Consider the following 19,313-nt stretch of genomic DNA (forward strand, 5'->3'; position numbering starts at 1 on the left):
ATGTGTTGTGTTGATTTTTTTTTCTAAGTTCAATAATAATTTTCCTTTAAAATAGGTTCTTTCTGTAGGTATTCATATAGGACTTTTGAATCATCGTTGCCTTTGCTGGATTGCCTTCTAATTCTGTATTTTGGTAGAAGTAAGTCTGATGCAAGCAAGGTGCATGTCAGATGCTATCACCAGAGTTGACTAGGAATAAGCTGAAACAGTTCTGCAAGTACTGCATTTATGAAGACTATTTTCTTTCTCCTGTCCTTTTGCCTTTGTCTTTCAAATTCTTCCTCAAGTCAAACAAGCATAACAGCTGTTTCTTATTGTTAAAGACTACTTTCTTCCAGCTGCCCTACATTGTGAGATCAGGCACAAGATTGGTACAGGGTGGGAAAGACTGAGGAGCATGTAAATAAAACCAGTTCTAGATCATGTTCACTGCATGCTTGTTTTCCCTTTTTAACTATTGAAGTTAAAAAAATATACTTAAAATACTTTCCATTAGTTTAATTACTTTTACACTGTATCATTTACTCATTGTTCTGAATACCATTAGAGCAACACTAAATTGGATTCTGGAATAGATTACAGGACTCATAAATACTATAGCTGTCTTCCTGTAACACTTCATTGAAATTAAAATTAATATCTATTATATCTGCCCATTTCTATATATTAATAATCTTTTGCATAAATAATTTGCTGTTTTCCAAGTATATATATACTGTTTGCGGTTGAATTTAAAAAATTTTTGTAGCAAGATCTGAGAAAATTACTTCCTATTGTAAAACATTTACAGAGTTTTTCACTAGTAAATTTGGAGGCATGTTGCAGTTGAAATGTTCTTCACTGAGGACACTAATGTTGCGTTAAAACTTAGGATAAATTATGAAGTTATAAGAAGAGAATTTATGGTAGAAATTACTACCAATAGTAATATAAGTTATTAAGATTCTTTTCCTTTGCTTTTCTGCAAAAAGTGTTCATGATGCCTACTTGCCATATCCAGTCTAACAGAAGTGATTCTTTGGTCAGTGGCTTGCATGGAAGATGGATTACTACTGGAAAGATTTGTATTGGAGGCTCATCTTTCGTCTTTAAATTTAGATCCATAGCAAAATCATGTAAAAAATAAGGAATTCTTACAGGGCTAGGAAGAAAACTGTAGAGGAAAAAATGTTCAGATATCTTTGAGCTCCAGATTACACTTCACTGATCCCTTTACACATTTCGGAACTCTAAAGCATAACTTAGTGCACAGTTTTTGGGTGGACTCTGTGCTACATTGAATTTCAAACAGAACATGTATTTTGTGTCTTGGTATAGTTCCACACTCTTTTCTGTCTTTGAATATTTATAGCTAAATTTCTCTGCTTTGTGTCAGGAGCAGTAAGGTTCCTGAGATTAGGAAGCATGAAAATAAAAGACTGAGACCTTAATTCTCTGCAATACCTAGTCAGATCCACTTTATTTGAGTTGCAATAAAGTAGTCTTTTCCCTTACTATTGATTTATTGCATTTTTTGAAGCAAGTGTAAATTTAATTTTACTTTTTTGGCTAGAAGAAATTTCATTTTCTTCATTAATATACACAGAAATTACTAAGAAATTTCATTGTGGAGCTGTTTCATCTTTCTACATAGTTGGTATAAGAGAAAACTGCTTTACTTTTACTGAATTATTCATTTATTTATTTTTTAGGCCAGTTTTATCCTTCCTGTAAATAAGGTCCTGGCTGACCTTTCAATATAAGTATTGGTTTGGTTCCTTGTTTATTTTGAAATGTTGCCAGAAATTGAGGGGGCAGGGGAGGAGAAGTTGCCTTTATTTTATCCCATTTTAAGATTTTATGCATGATTTCATAAAGTTGTGGTAAATACAATAGTACATATTTAATACAGCTTGTAGGTTTATGTTTGCAACAGACTGGAAACAATTGAGAGTAGTTTTCCTAAGCATAACCATAAACATAATGATGTTTATCCTGCCAAGTGTCAGGCCACAAATAAAGACAGACATATGTGTGGTCAACCTGCCCTCTGTTTCTAGGAAAAGTGCCATTGGACCAAATAAACTAAGTTTAAATCAGACAGGGAATCTTTGCCAGACTTGACCTAGACTCATGCACGTTGGTGAGTCATGGTTGTTGCCCAGCCCTGCAGCTGTGTTGGTTTGTAAGCCAGGCAGAAGTTCAGACCCATCTGCACTCAAGTGCCAGTTGCCTCTGCTACCTTTTTCTCTTCCAGCATGATTCTGGGTACTAGCGGGCTGGCAGCGGGCTGGTTTACTTTGTGTCGTCTTCTGTCATAAATTTTGACATCGTCTGTCACATACTTAGTGAGAGGGCAAGCTTGAATGACGTATGTTTTTCCTGGACAAAGACTGCTTTCAGGAGTTGTTAAAATATATGAGAATATTTTGATACTGTGCATTTATATAAATGATTGCTTCTGAATAACTGAAATCAGCTATCGTTCCTCCTCCTCTAATTACGAAGCTCAATGAAAAGGAATGATGCAGGGGATGGGAGCAGGCACAAGTGACCCGGGAGGAACAGGGAGACTCCATCTGAGCGCGCAGGTATAGGGTTAAGAAAGCCAAAGCCCATCTGGACTCGAGTATAGCAAGAGATGAGAAGGGCAACAAGAAGGGTTTCTACAGGCACATCAGCAGCAGAAGGCTAGGGAAAATCTGGGCTCACTGATGAACGGAAATGGAGACCTGATCCTGAAGGGCATGGAGAAGGCCATGGTATTGAATGCTGCCTTCACCTTGATCTTAACTGGTAAGACTAGGCTTCAGCAATCTCAGGTCTCTGAAACCAGTGCAGGGCCAAGTAAACTTACCCTTGGTGGAAGAGGATCAGGTTAGGGAATATTTAAACAAACTGGACACACACAAGTCTCTTAGCCTTGCTGGAATGCGCCTACAAGTACTGGTGGCATTGTGTCAATTATCTTTGAAAGGTCGTGGGGTTTGGGGGAGGTTTCTGAGAACTGGAGGAAAGCAAATGTCACTCTTCTTTAAGGCAGGCAAGAAGGAGAATCCAGGGAACTACAGGCTCATAAGCCTCACATTGGTCTCTGGTGAGGTCATAATAAGGAAGGAATAATCCTGGAAGCCATTTTCAAATATATGACAGACAAGAAGATGACTTGGAATAGACAGTGTGGGTATCTGAAGGCGAAATAACGTCTGACCAACGTGATAGCCTTCCTCAGAGATGCAGTTGCCACCACCAGGGTTGTACATGAGCATTTACTGTTGATGCTGGTGAGGTCCTAAGTTTTAGTGTTGCTGTACAAGATTGTGCCTGTTTATCAAGCACTACCACTTCCTGGGCTTTTCTTGCTATATACACCATCTAGTCCTAAAACCTTGTGTACATTCTAATTTATGCCAATGTGCTACTTGTTTTCAGCCTCTCTCTCACTTTAGCTAGAGTAATTCTATTTGTAAGCTATTTCATCTTTAAAATATACTTTGCCTTATTATAATAAAAATGTGAAGACCTGAGGCTGGTCTTTATTTCTGTTCACAGTGGCCTAAAATAGTTTGAAGTTATTAAAAAAAGCAGATTATAATTATTCTATCATTCTATTATTTTGTCAGTTCTTTCCTGAAAATATTAGAAATTGGGTTATAATAAAATATATTAACGAAAAGGAAAGTGGTTATAGCTAGCTAACGAAGCACATGAATAGTAATGGTAATAATAATAATATAATAGTAATATGACTTCGAATATAACACTATGCCATGCTACAGAACAAGATTAGCCCGACTTTGTGTACAGGTCTATGATTTGTGAATTTCACTAGCTTTCAGATTGCATGCCTGCTTCTCAAAATGTCTGATACCTTAAGCATATTTTCAGCACACTCAATATATGCTGTCATTGGCAGGTTTTTTATTCTTTAGAATTTCTGGGGACATCAAATGGGAATATAGTAATTTTTCTTGTTGGTTTTAATATCACTGAACATAACACACAATTCTGTGAAAATAGAAGTGGTGTTCTGGATGTACCTACAAGTAATCTCTGCTTTGCATTTTGCTTAGACTTCTGCAGTTTTTCTGGGTGGATTGTCCCCAAGAAAAGCTGTCTTTTTGATGAGTTGCTGATAGTTTGATTTGAAATCTGACATTCTCTTTTGCTTATGTTGGGTTGGATAATCCTTAAACATTTTTGTTACATTATTTCTCTTTTGCTGTTACTGGCAAACTCTTTAAATGTTTCATGTCTGCAGTGGTTTTAGCAGTTTTTAGGCAAGTGAAAACCTTGAAAGATCATCTTCGTTCAGCTTCATTGTAGAAAGGATGTTAAAAACACAGTTGCATAATAAATTCTTGCCGCTTACCTCATGAACAAAATCAGAGGGTAGTTGGAATTTTGAGACCTTCTAACTTTCTCCTATGTACTGCATTTCACACTCAGCCCATGTGGCCCAGTTGCTGCATGCCCACCTCTGTGACTTTGGGGAAATCCTCAGGGAGGGTTGGTCTGCAGGTGCTTCCTCGTGTGGTGTGTTGTGGTGCCAGGCTTAGTGCCGACAAGCCTGGTGTCTCTGCTTTTAGTGCAGGAGATATATGAGACAGATTGAGACTTATGTTCAGTGAATCATAGAATCATGTACCTTGGGAGAGGAGGCTGTAGAGATCATCTAGCCCAAGCTTCGGCTCAAAGCAGGTCTTAATTAGGGTGGGTTACTCAGGGCTGTGTCCAGTCAAGTTTTGAGTATCTTGGGGATGGAGATTCCATAACCTCTCTGGGCACTTGTTGCAGAATTTGACCAAGCTTGTGGTAAAAAAATGTGTTTCTTCTATGTGAAGGTGGAATTTCTATGTTCCAGTTGTGTCTCATCCCTTCCCAGTGCACCTTTGAGAAGAGTTTGGCTCTATCTTCTCACACCCTCCCTGTAATTGAGAAAAGCAGTAAGATCTCCCTGGGGCTTTTTCTTCAGGGTGGACAAACCAGGGGCTCAGCTTCCATCTCCATTTACGGTACTGAATCCCATAACCATCAGATAGGAAAAAGGAATAAAGACGTGGCATACTTTGAAATTTAGGGCTTCTATTTATGTAGTTATTTTTGAGCCGGCTGAAAAGTGTCAGTAGTCATGTGCGTCTGGGGATTGGCCACATGGGTAAGAATCATAACAGAATTCAGATCCATTATGTTGGATTTTCCCCATCTAGGAATGAGTTCTCACATGGCTGTAATAGTTTTATAGGTCTAAAATGTAGTGGCAATAGTTAATGCAAAATTTAAAAATACAAACAATCATCATTTAAAACGTCAAATGCAGCAGCTGAGATGGAACTGAGGATGGAGGCTGTGATGTGCCATATTGATAAATCAAAATAATAAATTCAAAACTTATGTTGTGATCTCAGTAATGTAATCCAGATCATGCATGAGAGGGTAACAGTGGTGCATTTTGAGTGCTAGAAGTTTACTTTGCCTTTGGCCTGGTGCCTTGACGTACACTGAAGGTACAGCGTTGCGGTATTGTGATAAATCGTATTCGTACTCAAGTGGCACTATCAACCGAAGTTTTTATTCAAATGAGACATACAAGTTTGATTTATTGTGTAAAACTGTAAAGATTCTTATTCCATAAGAATTATATTCCCTTCTCTTTGTTGTGTAAGATGCAGAGGGAACTTCACTGAAATTTGGAGGAGGGAGGGAAGCTACTTGCTGTGGTAAAGCCTTAAAGTGAGTGCATTTTTATACAAGTGATGAGAACCTCCTGGACATGATTGACTTAAATTAGCTTGATTACTTTTTATCAATTGCAGCTGCACTATTTAACATAAAAATGCAAAACATCCAAAAATCATTTGCCTTGCAGTGTAGTAGAAAGATGGTTTCAGTTAGTCTTTAAGATGTTTCAAATGTTTATGCTACAGAGACTCTCCGAGAATGGATCCAGAACATATCTAGTTACAGAGAATTAGTATAGATATTGTAAACTTTGAGAAAATTAGTTAAGGAAAATATGCTGCTTTATGAATTGCATATTTAGGATTTTGGTTTTTTCCTTTAACTGTGTTAGTAAGTTAAACAGTTCAAAGGTATTTGTTATTGTGGCATAATCAGGCATCTGCTGTTAAAAGCTAAAAGAGAAAGACTAGAACTTCTTGTCTGATGTACAATTGTCTCACTTGCTCTCTCAGCCAGTGACATGGTTGAAAGATAAGTCCTGAAGTTACGTAAAAATAAATTGCTTGCTAAAGAAGAGGAGAAAATTTTAGACCAGTATTGAGGATTGCAGCCCAATGTTGAAAACTTGACCAGAGAAAGGCTGCTACTGTTATTTGTATATTGTATTTTGAGATTCTGTATATTGAGTTTTGAGATCTGATGTCTGTTTGCCATATCAATTTCCTTTTTGTTGGACTGTACTGCTTGCAAACTCAGGATCCTGTCTTTTTCCGAGGTTTCTTTTTTTTTCAGTGGCTTAAAGATTTACATAGCATGTGACCTTGAGGCTAATTAAGTGCTTTTTTGTATTCCTTGGATGCTTAAGTTATCTAATTAACAGGAAAAATATTAATGTATATAAAGCTTGCATTGTTTACTGTTATTAATTATAACCAGCAATTTTGCTGAAGAAGCAGCCTTGTTGTTATGCCAAGCAAAGATTATATTAAAAAATGAGATTACCTGAAGTCAATCTTTTGTATACTTTTAAGTGTTTTTGATATAGGATGCCTACATTGAGGTCAAAACCTTTTATTAATTAATCCTTATATTTGTTTACTTATAAATTATTAATTAATCCTTATATTCGTTTACTCTTACATGTTCCTAGGGTAATGATGCCAGTTTAAGTCATCAAAAAGATTCTTGGAATTAAGATGTTCAAAGTGGAAAAATAACCAGTTAAGGGCATATTTCATGGTACAATTTCAGTGGCTGAACGCCTGTAAAAGGCAAAACCTTAAATATTTATATAGACATATATAAAAAGTATAAAAGTTTGTACGTATAAATAAAGAAATCACAAGAAAGGACGGGGACTATTTTATTGTATTACTATGAAAAGACACCTTGTGCTCCTCAGGTTTGCTCTTTGTTAACATTAAAAATCACATCTATATACATCACTCAGCAAATAAAGTTTTAATTTTCGTTACTCCTCTGTTAGGGCTTGCAGTCCAGTACAGAGATGAATGAGGGTGGAGGGTTGTATTTCTTTTGCATAAATAATAGAAGGGTTTAGAAAGCTTCAGTTACAGAGGCACTTAATTGCATCGGCACAAGTTTACAGGCAGACTGCAGAGGTATTACTGGGGGTATAATATGTGCAGAAAGAACAAAAGCTGACTTTCCTGTCCTAGATTTAATTTTCAGGAACGATAGGCCTAAAAAAATCCCCATTTTTTGTAAAGTGAGATGGAAATCAAAGAGGCTAATACACCTATGTACCCACAGATACACTTTTGTAATGCAATCTAAAGGTAGATCTATATTTAATAATTAATTAAATTAAATTGCATGTGGTTGGTTTTATTCTCTGACTACCAGTGCTTCACTTTTTTTTTTAAAAAAAATAAATCCTTCCTTACTGCAGTAGTACTTTGAAATTAAATTCCTTAAAGCATCGTTTTAAGCTCCAAAGTGCTTATGCATTTTGCCAATTAGTTGATCTGTGTCAAATGTGTGTCACTACATGGGTTTATATAGGGAAAGCCACTAGGTATTGTTTAAGACAACTTGACAGCTGCAGAGAGAAATATTAGCAGTTCTTTAATATGTCCTTTTTAACTTACTAGTTTGAAAATGTGGGGAGTTTCTAGGGGTTTGTTGTTTAGTTTTATTTTGTTTTGTTTTGTTTTTTTTCACTTCTCCTTGAGATGGTATTTTGATACTCATGTGCTGATAAATGTAATTAAATTTGCATAGTGCAGGATCCTATGTAGTTAATGTATGCTAAACTCTACATTAAGATTCCTTCTGTGTGCTGGCATTGTCCTGTTTCTTGAAATGTATCTTTATTTTTGCAATCTTTTGAGGAGATTAGAAGAAGGAACAGGATTTCACCCATGTGCATAATAATCTGTGTCTGGAAAAAAGATTACTTTCAGAATGCTTTCCAGGAAAAGAAAAACAGATGAAGAATGATATTTACTTTATTAATTTATTTATTTTTTTAATTTTCTTAAAGGGCAAATTTATAAGGCTCCACATTAATGCCAAGTGTCATAGATTGGGGAATGAATTTTCATACTCATGTTTCATTTCCATGACTAGTAAATCTGCTTTCATGTAGCCTTTACTTCTGTGTTAAATTATTTATACTCCAATTTTTTTAAAGTAATATTTGTTTATCATGAATATGCATATACATCTATATATATGCACTAAATATATATTTATATACACAAAAAAGAATATACACTAAATACATACAGTATATACACTAAAAAGAATATTAGGAATGATTAAACAGTAAACATTTTTAAAAAATGAATGTTTCTTGCATATTTTCTATGGCATATTAGCAAAATCCTTTCCACAGTCATTTATATCTTCATATTTAAGGGATAACCTCAGTTGAAGAGGTTAAAATCGTAGAAGATTAAATCCTAGAAGTATTTCAAAGACATACTTTCAAGTACAGAAACTTTCATCAAAAGTCTTTTGAACATATTCTATTCAAAAAGCAGGAATTCTGGTGATATTTTATATGGAACAAAACAGTCACTTAAAGTTTGCAACTTCATTGCTAGCATGGGATTTAGAATTTTATCACTTCCATTTCCAGATTGGATAGCAAGCTTGAAACAAATAGTAAAAATCCATTTGTATCTAAAGTACAAACATACTGGGTATCCCCCTTCGAATTTTCTATAAAGGATTGTGTCTTTGGTACGGAAGAAACCTTTTCTTTTAGCCATTTTTAGAGAGCCACTGAGCATCCATTTTGCTTAGAAATCTATTAAATTAGACTAAGGCAGTATCTTTGATAAGAGTGCTAATCTTGTAGACAAAGCAAATACATTATGTCTAATCTAGCTGAATCTCACTAAGGCTTTACGTGCCACATCATGGTCAAGTGGTTAAAGTGAGAGACTTGTCAGTCCAGGAATGGTAGAGTTTGTGAAATATTGGCTAGTAGAGAAACAGTGTAGATAATATGGAAAAGGGAAGATGAGGTTGGGGGAAGTTGTTGTTGAAGCATCTCAAGACCTGGTATTGGCATGAGGTTTATTTAATATTTTCATTGCATAGCTTGCCAGACTTCGGAAGTGCACTTGTGAGATTTCATGGACATCCCCAGATTGGAGCTGAGGAGATTTGGATGATCTTGAGTGAGAAAAATGGATGAGTTTTGGTAGTACAGAATGCAAGGTTATGCTGTTGAGGACTGAAAACTAGAACTTCTGTAGTGTAAAGATGGAAGCAAAGGTAGTAATAGTGTGTTAGAAGATTGCTGTGGCTGTGGAAAATCTGATCCTAGAATGTATCAGGAGAGAGATTTCTGTTATAGGTGGGGAATATTTTAATGTACTCTGAGATCTCATCTGAAATGCAGTTTATAGTTCTGGTCATCCAGGTTCAAGAAAGATTAATTCAGGATAGGAGAGGTGCAGAGGGAGGTTAGAGGGATGATCAGGAAAATGGAAAAACTTTCTTATGATGCTAGAAAGGCTTGTCTCAAATGTATCGTTGTATTGTGGCTTCATTTGCAGAGGTCATTTCAGCCAACTCGTCTTGCTTATCACTGCTGTGAACTGGTGACACTCCCCTTTCTTTTGCTTATGATGTATTTGCTAAGGAATAGTAACTTCAAGCTCAAGAATGAATTAAACAACTTCAGATTGTTTACTTGTGGTAATCTGACCAGACTATAAAACACTACTTTGAAAATTCATTTTTCACAAGGTCGACTTGTCAGTCTGTACTCAGTCCTGTATCTTGTATGTTATTTAGACATTTAGTGTTATGTACATGTCACAGTCTGCTGTTCCAACAATTCCGGTTTGATGTGTGCAAAAAAAAATATCTATACAACATTTCTTTCTCCTTCCCGCTTTAAAAAATGGAATCTATCTATCTTTACATTACTGAAAATAGTAATAAAACTTTTGTTCAAACTTTTTCACTTTTTAGAGCAAACTAAGTCAAGAAAAGTTTCATTCGGAAGGCCCTGATAAAAGAATTACTTCAAATGCCCATTTGTGCATTTTTTTTTTTGCCTCAGCTGAACTTTTGCTTTGAGCTTTAAAATATGGGAAACATTTCCCAGGCTACCTGAGTAGGGGTACATTTAATTTTCTAGAGATAGTGATCAGATTTTTACATTGTTAATAACAATAATAATAATAATAGCATAAATTAGTCTGGAGGATATCCACTGTTAAGATACTGCACATCATATTGCAGTTTTCCTTCCAGCCTACTATTCTGAAGTATAACAGCAATTCTTTAATGTTTCTGTCAGAAGTCTTGAAAATAATTCACAAGCTTCAATGGGAGAACTCTCATTGTGGGACTCTAGCTCGTGGGAATTTTTGAAAGAGATTTTGCTCCTGATGGAACCATGATCTTTCCAGAAATGGCTCAAGCAGCCTATTCAACACTGATTCAACACTGCATTACTCTATCTTCTTACTCCTGTTTGCCTGTGTGGCATGACACACCTCTGATTTTTTGTGCAAGCCACTTTCAAAGGTTTTAACAAAGTGTTGGAACTTTGTAGTATGTCTGAGACACAAATATAGCGATTACGATGTTTACATTATGGACAGAAAAACTGAGCTGGCCAGAGTAGAACCATCTTGCTGATGATTGCCTACATGATGTATTGTCTGAAGACACTAATTCCTTCTACAGAAAATGGTAGAAAAAGTAAATTAACGTAACTAACTAATGTAATTAACTAACGTAATTATATACTTTATTGTACTGACTGTATTTTTTTCTCCCTGTGCATATTCTCTTCTTGCCGGTGACAAAATTTTCCTATTAAAAAAAAAAAAAAAGAAAAAAGACAAGAGAAATAAGATACACAGGGATTTATATGTACAGTTATACATACAAATTACTTGAATAATGTTTCACTATCTGATGTGTAATGACCACAATTTAATACATTTGTATCATTTATCAAATATAACTAGTTTTTGTTTTAGTTTTGACAGCAGTTCTCCTGCAATATTACGTTTGTATCTAGTCCTTTTCCCTCGATGGGAGATTGTTGACATGCTTTTAGGAGTAAGTCTGAGCAGAAAAATAGTTCTTAAACTCTTTGAAAAGCATGTATTAATCATATTTTCATATTACTGTATTTGTTTTAAGTTATATTTTTTACCTTCTAATTAGTTATGTTGAATGCTATGACACCTTTCTCTTCTATACATTCTGTTGAAACATATCCAGCATACAGATTATACATTTGACAAACATTAATCAAATTAGTGGTAAGACTTGTGCTAACAAGATTTTTTGGGAAAAAAAAAAAGTAAATATTAGTTGAGTACAGTAAAATGGAAAGCTGAGGATTAGACTATTCCGGAATATTTTTTTGTCCACTAGATTCATTCATATAGTCTTATTATCTATGTTGGATGTTCTACAAAGGTGATTGCCAAATTTGTAACTGGCCTTGGGCTCTCTTAGGGACTACCAGTTTAATCACACAGAACTAGCTGAGAAGTTTGTAGATGTTATTTTGTAGTTTTGTACTGTGAATCATTTTTAATAGCTATTTTAATATCCAACAGTTACGGATTTTATTCCTAGGCATTTCATTTTAAGCTATTTGCGGGACTTCCTAGAGGAATGACATGTCAGGAACAAATTTCCTTGTGCAAAATTGTCTTCTTGTGGCTAAATAGTTCCCCCACCACGCCATTGATCATTTCTGTGTCTTCAGTATGATATAGAGTAGTAGTTTCATCAACATATTTTTCATTATAGCAAATACTATATTGAAACAAGTATATCGAAAATCTGGAGTGCCTCTGCAGGATTTAGAGGACTGTGGGATTTTTTTTACTCTGTGACACTCTGGTTATTGTAGATCTATATGGTTTGCATGGTGGGTGGAGAACTGGCTGACAGGCCACACCCAGAGGTAATTTCCATCCTGGAAATTACAGCTAAGAGATCTATGGGTTCTAGACTTTCTTGTGCTGTGAAGAATCATAGTTCACATGTGTTCTCACTGAATTGGTGTTCAGTTGAGGACTCTTTATTTTAGGCCTCATGTCTTGACTATCACTGGTTCCTGTAGGTTGTAGGACTCTTTTCTTTGAAAGTTGATTTTGAAAATTATTTCACTGCTGATTCTTTTTCTGAAAGGATCTCTTATTTGACAGTGTGGGACCACTTCTGTGATATAGCTTGGTTTCATATCTAACTTTACATAGCTCTAGTTTCAGGACTGTTATGGAAGCAGCACATATCAGATTTGCTTTATCTTTCTCATGCAGATGCTATTCTGTTCTGAGAAACTGAATGTCTCTCAGATGGAATATAATTGTGGTAAACTAGTAAACCTATAGCTTCCAGCTGAATAATAAATAAAAGCAAGATCAGATTTTGACATGTCTCTGACTTGCTGCTAGATGATCTGGCAGACTGGATTCAGTAAAAATATTTGGCAAGCTAATCTCTGTTAGTATGTTAGGAAGCTGGCAACTGATTTCATTCCTGCTTAATTTTTAATTGACCATGTAACCTCTACTAAAAGCACTGTATTTATACAAAGAATAAAATTGTTGCTTTTGTGCCTCTAGTTCCATTCTCACACATTTCTTTGATGTCGTTGAGTCTCATTAGTTAACTTAGACTTTTCAAACACTTAAAATATGAGGTGAAGATCTACCGTTTCTGTGATGATTGCAGTTCTTTAGATTAAAATGCCTTCTGCAGTTCTACCTAAAATGCCTAAAGAGTGTTACTGAAAAGATGACATAAAAAAGGAGTTACCAATGTAGAATCTGAACATGCTCTTTTAGTCTTTCCTTGACACACTATATCTCAAGGAACCTCTCATTGTCCAAGTAGTCTTTCCTTGTCTGAAATTCTAAGAATCTCTGGAACCTAGTTTGGGTGTCTCTTTCCAGCCTAAAAAGTAAATATATTTGCAATGTTTAAGATAGGCAAAATGGCTGCACTTTTCTTTCTGTAGGAGTACAGCCTGCTTTTTCATTGAGTTGCTTCTTACTAGCAAAGTAGTTTAGCAATATTGACAGGCCTCATCATTTTCAGCTGATGGGCCATCTACTATCTGTAAGATATCTCTGAATAATGACCTACAGAATTAAATTGATATGCATGTCACAGCAATTTCTTAAAGGGCTCAGAGTATCACTGAAAAGCTATTAGTTTCCATAAATCTGAGAATTATTGAGCCCTCATATTTTAAATCTTGTCTGTTGAGTCTGAAAATCGTAATATTTTAAATGTGATCTAAATTTTTCTTTTAGGTATTTTACTTTCTGTTTTGAGTTTTTGAGATCTTGTTTTTTTCTACACTATCATAAGGACTTTTTTTTTTAAGTTTCAACGCTTATTTCCAATCTGAGATTTTAAGAAAATAAGTATTTATCATATGACTCACAGTATGCTTTTAATCTTGTTCTCAAGCCACTTGCAAGCTAGCCTAGTAAAGTTACTTGTCCTAGGTATTAGTAAGGGCTTTGGCCATACTAGTAAATGAAATGCTTTCAGACTATTCCCTTGCCCCAAAACTAACTGACATAATGTATGTATGGCTATTCAGGTATCATCTCCTAATATGGATAACATAGATATAAGATTCCAGAAAATATTCTTGCTGCTCTGGAAGGTTCCATGCGTTAGATAATAAATGCAATGTTTCTATTAGTAGGTACTTGTTTAACTTGTTTCTGGATAAGGCACTGACGGGAAAAATTGAGAGAACTGCATTTATCTGTACTCTTACAAGACTAGAACAGCTGGCAAGTTCCTATGTCAAAGAGTTGATGATCCACTCAAAGGCACTGCTACAGCTGAGCTGTACTAGGGTTATTTTTCTGACTTTTTTTTCAAGTTGATTAATTGCAAAAATTAAGTAATTGTGTGATACATGGCTCAGCTATGTGTATCTTTGAGTTTGTATTGGAGTCCGTAATTTTGAGCAATAGTTTGCTATTACAGTCTTAGCTTTTTCCTCTTTTCAACTCATATAAGAATGTTGGTTCTTATGTTATTCCTTTTGTTATTCTAGGCACAGAGCTGTTTTTCTTAAGTGAGCTACTAAGTGGTATCCTGTTCTTTTTCTGGCTTATCTTTGGTGTTGACTAGTCAACACTATTATTCACGTGAGAAGCAGTGATTTGTGTAGATATCACATTGAGGCAATGCTGACAAGCAGTTCTTAATTGTGTAATTGAAGAGTTCTTAAAACCTTGCCAGTTATAGCTATAAATATATATCTATATTGTTAGCTTTTTTATCTCTTTCACCTCTTATCAAAAAGAGTTTTCATTGCTAACCTTGGAGTCTGAAAGTTTTTGCTTTGTGATCGTGGACTTAAATTTTTTCTTCTGACATTTGCATACCACATTTTATTAACTCCCAAAGCAGAATCTCAACTCTTACTCCTCCTTCAGTTAACTAAGTAGATTTTATGTGAATTGCGTGTATGAAGCATTTTTCATTCATCTGGAAAGACATTTTAATCTTCAAGATGCCATATTGGAAAACTAAGGTTATAACACACTGCTAAACAGAATCATCATCATCAGCTGAGTTTGAAATGCCTATTTAGATCATTTTATATACGTACTTGCTACAGAAGCATTTCTTTTTGGGTCTCATCTGTCAGAATTCATCCCTGTTTTTTTTTTTTCACTTAGTTCAGAAATAAATCTCATATTAAAAAAATTACACTTACAAACACTGGGATCAGTACTATTTTTTACTCTTGATTTGAGACACACATGTGGTTATTAAGTTGTCCCCTGAATCAACCCACTATTTGCAGGAAGCAAAAGACTTTGCTGTACATAGAGTGCAATAGTGCCTTTTCTTGAAACAGACTTCCCATTAAAACTGTCTCCGAGAACGGCATGCAAACTTTGCTATTTAGAGAACTATTTATTACTATTTATTATATCCTGAATAGCTTAGAATGTTCTTGCTGGGAGATTGCTATCATTTTAAAAATCTTATTAATGTTTAATAGATACAGAAATAAACTTGTACCAAGAATGTACCTTACTACATGCCAGAGTAGTCCTTTTAGGGTCCCTTTATGGAAATTTCAGCCCATATTAAAAAAAAAAAAAAAGCTTTTAATATTATTCACTAATTATTACTTGGATCAAATGTTTTAGAAGGCGTGGTTCAAGTCTGAGTATGGAAATAAAGATCTCTCCTGAGGTAATCTATGCTTACATAACTTAACAGTTTTACTTCTAGAAAGATGCAGTTTAATTATCTAGTCTCTTGTTTTCTCTTATTTCTTTTTTTAGCAGACCTGAATTCTATGAAATTTGTGTCCTTAGCCTGGTAGTACAGAGAATGTCAAATAGGATGTCACTTTTAATTTAATTTTTGAAGTTAATTTGACACTTGTATGCTAGCATATATATATTTTCAGATTTAATACTTACAATAGAATTGAGCCAGCTAGGGTTTGGTTCAGAGACTTTAGGTAGGGTTTCTCTACACAGATGCTTTTATGCCATGTGGTTCAGACCCAGTGCATTCAGTTTGATTGTATCATCTAATTCTTACATTAGAGTTGTTATTTTTGAGCCCACCCTTGAATATTGCTAGTCCTTAAACTGGACATTGTAATCACAGAGGACTGCGGAGACATGGAAAGAGGATCTAAGTGAACTGGTACAGCCACTGAGAGAGCATGTCTGATATATATTGCATCTTAATCTCATAAAAAGATTTCCACTAAAAGCCTCAGCATTGTTGTTTATTGAAATCAAGGCTTGTCAGCTAAAGATTGAAATTATTTGCTAATTTGGAAAGGTTTTGTCGAAGCTATTATAACGAATGTGGTATTTTGCATCTAGATGCAAGGATATTCTGGAAATCTGAACAAATAGCTTTTCTGGTTGCTGTCATTTTATAAATTTATAGGATGCTATTAAGACCAGCAACTTACAGTAGAGCTGGAAGCTTCTAAGCAGTACAGTTATCCTATGACCTTTACAGTCTGTGAAAGGGGATTTTGTAAAAGCCACTTTTGCCAGGTGTGTACATACATTGAGTCTATATGTAGCATTAGGCTTTTCCTGGGAGGGGAAGATGTTCTGGACATATATGTACCATTTAATTATTACAGAAAGCCAGAGCAGACCTAAAGGTTGATTTCTGTTTCTCACTCTGGGTCTTATTGTCACAGGGGCTTCTTGATTTGAGGTCTGTGTGGTTCTGATATGCTTGCATAGTGCAGCCTAATTTATTAAGATAAATACTGAGAACTTTGTACACAGTGTGATCAGTGCAGTTTTTACACTTAGTAAATTGTATAGTCAACATATTGTCTTTCCTTCAGGCAAGCACTTGGCACTTGTATTGATTCTTTATTTTTATGCTGTTAACAACTGAATTATTTGTATGTATCACCAAAACTCAGCTGCATGCTGTAAAACAGAAACTAATTTTAAAAACAGCACGTGGAGTGGGTATTTTGATACAGCTCAGTACCACAAGAAAATACATATCCCAAATCTGCATAGTTAAAACAGACTGACTATGAAACTAGGCAAAAAACCCAAAGAATAATATACTGACCAGGCCTTTCTGAAGAGGGTAGCTGTTGTCTGTAATTGCACAGAGGACACAGGCCTCCTGAGTAAGTACATGTTTAAGAGTAGAATCTTCCCACAGAACACCTTTTTATCTTTTTTATATTTTTTTTATCCTTTTATCTTTTTAAAAACTTGATTGTAGGAGCGTCTGGTAGCATGCTACCAGCTGTAGTTGAAATGTATAAATATTGAGAATATACCAGATGTTTGCAAACTGAACCTACACTGAGGTTGTGTTTTTTTTTTTTCCTCCTTGAGAAGAACTTCTTTTATAGTCAAGTTTCAAAACCAGCCAAAATGGACCTTCTAACTTATGTGACAGCTTTTCTCTTCAGAACATTGCTCCTGGAATGGCACATATTCCACATCACCTTTTTGTCCATCGAATGTAGTAAAAAATTGCACTCTGTTCTGATACCAGGCAAATACCTACTTACTTCATATATGCAAGAGGAGTAAGCAAGACAGTTGCCTTGTCTTACATGCCTTGAAAGCCAGAGCTAATGAGAAAGTTCTGAGTTGTAGAAGAGTCTAGAGAACCAAAGGTTTGGATTGAGGACAAGTGATAGAGCTAAGCCGACCTGTACCACTTGCTGGTACTCAAGGTTGCTACCAGCCCAGTTGATGTTTACTGTTGTTTAGGAGATTATGGAGCCCAGCTTGTTGGGAGAGAGAGGACTTCACTCTCAGCTTTTATATTTGGAAAATTTTAGAAGTGAATTTTTAATCAGAGATTACAAGTAGTTAGAAGCTTATGCACTCTCGAGAAAAATGGAGCAATTTGCAAAGAAAAGTCTGTAAAAGACTTTGAAAGAATGTGGGCAGGAGAGATAGAAAAGGCAAAATGGCCTATTTCTTGGAGAAAACCCTGTATTATATTTAAAGTAAACAATATATGTTCAGCTTATTGTTTTGACCTTCTGTGTTCGCTGTGTTCTTTTGAATAAATGAAAAATATTGCCCAAGCTGTTTTTTGTCACTGTTTATGAGCTGGCCGTAGATCCTGGAAGATCAGCTTGTATCCAGGCTGATTCCAGCTGACCTACTGATGTAGGAATGCCTGATAAACAAGCGGGTGACATAAACAGGTGTTCTGGTCTCAGAACGAATCATAAGATTCTCCTCTGAGAGATGCGTCTCACTGAAAACGTGTGAAACTGAGAGAGGGGCCAAGGGTACAGCCTGCTCCTGCAAGCATAGCACCGGCTCTCTGGCACGGTTGGAGAGAGGTGAACTACAGGCATCTCCTTTGTTTGAACATTCTGAGCAGGTTACAAACCTAAATGTGCTTTTTGAAAATCACGCTTTCACGGCTATGTCAGCTATTTGTAATAACTGACTGCTCCGATTAAAAAAAATTAAACTGAGAAAAACTGTTCATCTAAAAATTCTATTTTTATCATGTATAAAGCTAACAGATACTTACTGATGATTCTTATACTGATATGGAATTCTACACGTTTTTTTAATGAAGCAGTTAAATGCATTGGCATAACTTTAAAAAAGAACACTGTGGCCTTTTAATTCACTTTCTATTAATCTGTTACAGTATAATAAAATTTGAATGTTATTGGAGATAGAAATTTCAAAAGCTAAAAGCTTCCAAGATTGATAGTTTTGTAAATTGGTTTTAAGTATTTTGAATTTATAACTATCATTATGTTGCTAAATAACATTGACTCTGGAATGACTGACTTCCTTTGCAGTAATTCAAAAATATTATGACAACTATAGTTTTATAGTGAGCATAAAAATCAGTGAGGTAAGTTCAATGAGGTAAGGTTAGCGTTGGAAGTTTTATTAACAAAAAGTTTAAGTATTAGCACATGAGTTACAATTCCCATGTGTTTTCCGAAATTTGCTGGAACTCACATGGACATTAAATTCTGAACTTTGGACTAGTTGCTTTAAACTACCTAATTTTAGTGGTAAGAGTAGGCAAAGATATAAATCTGAAAGAAACAGCTGTTAGGCAGTTGGCTGCATTGATAAGCTGCACATGATCAGAATTCCTTGTGGCATATAATGTTCCACAAGGATGAGTTTCAAACTGCCTGAGGGAAACATTTATATCTTGACTGCAATCTCTGGTTCAGCTAAAAACTTTTCTAGTGTGGTTTGACCAGTCAGTATTACCAACTTTCTCTTTTACTGAGCAGCATAATCTAGACTAGTGGAAAAAAAAGGAGTGAAAGAAAAATCGAGAATGATTAGTAGTGATGGTGGCTGGCTAAGCAGTCAGGGAGGGAGGCTGGGAGTTGGGTGAAACCTGTAGGCACCATCTTTCAAGGAGAAGGTAAAGGAGAGGAAGTGCATTTGATGCATTACACTATCAGGTGGTTCTCCCATCCTTGTGAAGAAGGGTTGAAAGAGCTGTGACAGTGATTCTGTGAGGGAAATGCTATGAGATATGAGTTTGTTTCCTGATGTGAACAGTCAACAACTGTCTTGTGTTTATAAACCATCTGATGTTGGTCGCTGTCTGTTCCGCTCGAGTACAATGTACTCAGCTGCTTTAAACCCCTCTCCTTTTGTCATTTGTTAAATACTGAGGTAATAGAA

The 19,313-nt window shown here is 35.4% G+C and overlaps 1 protein-coding gene across 1 annotated transcript in view; it reads left to right on the forward strand.

The window, feature by feature from the left end:
• ERC2 (ELKS/RAB6-interacting/CAST family member 2) overlaps positions 1–19,313 on the forward strand; it is a 351,590-nt gene that overhangs the window by 117,079 nt on the left and 215,198 nt on the right. The gene's annotated exons all lie outside the window — the stretch shown is intronic.

This window comes from Tauraco erythrolophus, chromosome 12, assembly GCF_009769465.1.
Source record: "Tauraco erythrolophus isolate bTauEry1 chromosome 12, bTauEry1.pri, whole genome shotgun sequence".
Taxonomy (NCBI): domain Eukaryota; kingdom Metazoa; phylum Chordata; class Aves; order Musophagiformes; family Musophagidae; genus Tauraco; species Tauraco erythrolophus.